Raw genomic sequence first — 2,167 nt, forward strand, 5'->3', positions numbered from 1 at the left:
TTCCACTTCATAAATGGTGATGATTTTAAAATTAAAATTTGCATAATAGAGTTCTATTCAAATTAAGATTCAAAGTGTTTAAAATATTTCTCTGAACAAACAAATCATTTCCACTACCATCGGCATTACTTTAATAACACAAAAAATGAATTATTTCGCTTTGGAATTTATTCCACTTTGAAAAAGAAATGGTAATGTTCCATGAAAATTATCAATCGGTTTATATTTGAAAAATTAATTATTCAATTAAATTTATTTGTCGCATAACTTCAATTTCCCCCGCTCAAATCGCTACCTTCAACGCTACACTGAAAGCAATCAAATAACCAAAGCCACTTGCTATTATTAATTTTGCATAAACATTTGTGCTTACTCATTGTTTTCCACGCTCTCTGATTATCAATTTGTTACCGTTTCCACTTGTAGTTTGTAGAAAAATCAAATACAGAAAAGTAAACCATTTTTTTTATTTTATACTTATTAAAATTAAATTAAAAAGAATTTCCAGCTTTTTATTATTTCCAATAGTTTTGTTCATTCCACTTGGTACTGATCATTTTCTTTAAATACTATTTTACATGTCATTTTCGATTATAATTACTTCGTTATTCATTATGTTATGAAAATGGAATAATTTTTCAAGCTTTAATGATAGTAATAATCAATTTGTAAAAATTAAAATTTATAAAATACGCCCCCAGACTGAACTACTGTTCATTTCACTTCCTCGGTGTTTGAAATAAATAGTAATTATTTGCATAATAAGAATCGAAAAATATGTGCAGCTTCATAAACTGAGATGAGAAAATTAATTAATTTGACAAAATTGAATATCACACTACTTTTAACTAAATGAATAAAAATTTCATTATTGATAAAAAACAATATCAAACAAAATTAAAGAAACTCGTTTAATTTTTTCGAAAAATATTGCTATTATGTAGCTTAAAAATAATTTTTTAAGAAAAAAGTTACTTATTTAAAATGTATCATTTAATGTTTATTGAGTTGTTTATTGTTTGTTCGTAAAAATGACCTGCTTTTTGACAAGAACGGAAACAACAAGCAGCAGCTAGTCAGTCAGTCAGCTAGTCGGTGTGCGTAAAATTTAGTAGTGAGATGCAATTTCAGCCGGATATTCGATTTTCAATCGATAGAAAAGCTTAAATGCAGCATGTTATTTATTGGAGGTGAACGCCCTTTTCAAAACTGAAACATTTATATTATTACTTCACCGAACTGTTTGTTGCTGTTGTACAAGCACATCCGGCTGTGCTTTACACTACATAGCCGCTAATTCTGTCATAACAAAATTCAAAAATAACAAGCTGTTCTTGAAAATATTTCCTGCCGTTTATGTTGTTTGTTTTAATGGATTATTTATTCAGTGTTGTATTGTTGTTGTGCTATACGTATTGAAAAGGAAAGAAAAGCAAAGAAAAAAAATATACGTTGCAGTAAAGCTTATAAAATTGAATGAATGAATGAATGAATCATTGCAACGTCAACGTGCAAAAATATACAACAACAGTGCCGCCGCGAATGTCGCTGGCTCAAATCACTTGTGACGTCGTTTATAATAGCTTTTTAATTCGTCGAGATTTTTTTTTTGTTTTTCAATTCAAACTTATCATCCCTTTTGGAATATGGGGAAAAGAAAAAATTACCCGCCAATTGTGGCCTGTTGCTTTTCGAAATTTCACCGCTTGCCACACCCCAGTCTTGAAAAGGCATGTGAAAAGCGAAGCTTGTTTTTACAAACTGAATAATTGCACTGTATTATCGCACGCAAGCACGACACTCTCTCTCTTTCTCTCTCTCTCGCTTGCCATTTAATGTCATTTGCATTTGTCGTTCGTTGTGCGCGTTTCGAACAATTTCTCTTTTCCAATTTTAAAAATACTTTTTTCACAGATGAACGAACATTATGCAAATGGGAAAATGAAAATCGAACCCATTTACCAACATCCCCACCTACAACGTGTACAAAACGGTTGTCACATTGGAAATAGTTCACAAATTCAACAACGCCAAACATCCTCCACCACTACACCCAACATTTATCCACGTACACAACTGATAACAGGAGCGGAAATGGCAAGCGAATCGTCAACAACACTACGGTATGTATCAGTATACATTATATAATTGTGAAATTCGAGATAAT

Source organism: Trichinella spiralis, assembly GCF_000181795.1.
Source record: "Trichinella spiralis strain ISS 195 chromosome Unknown Scfld2, whole genome shotgun sequence".
Classification (NCBI taxonomy): domain Eukaryota; kingdom Metazoa; phylum Nematoda; class Enoplea; order Trichinellida; family Trichinellidae; genus Trichinella; species Trichinella spiralis.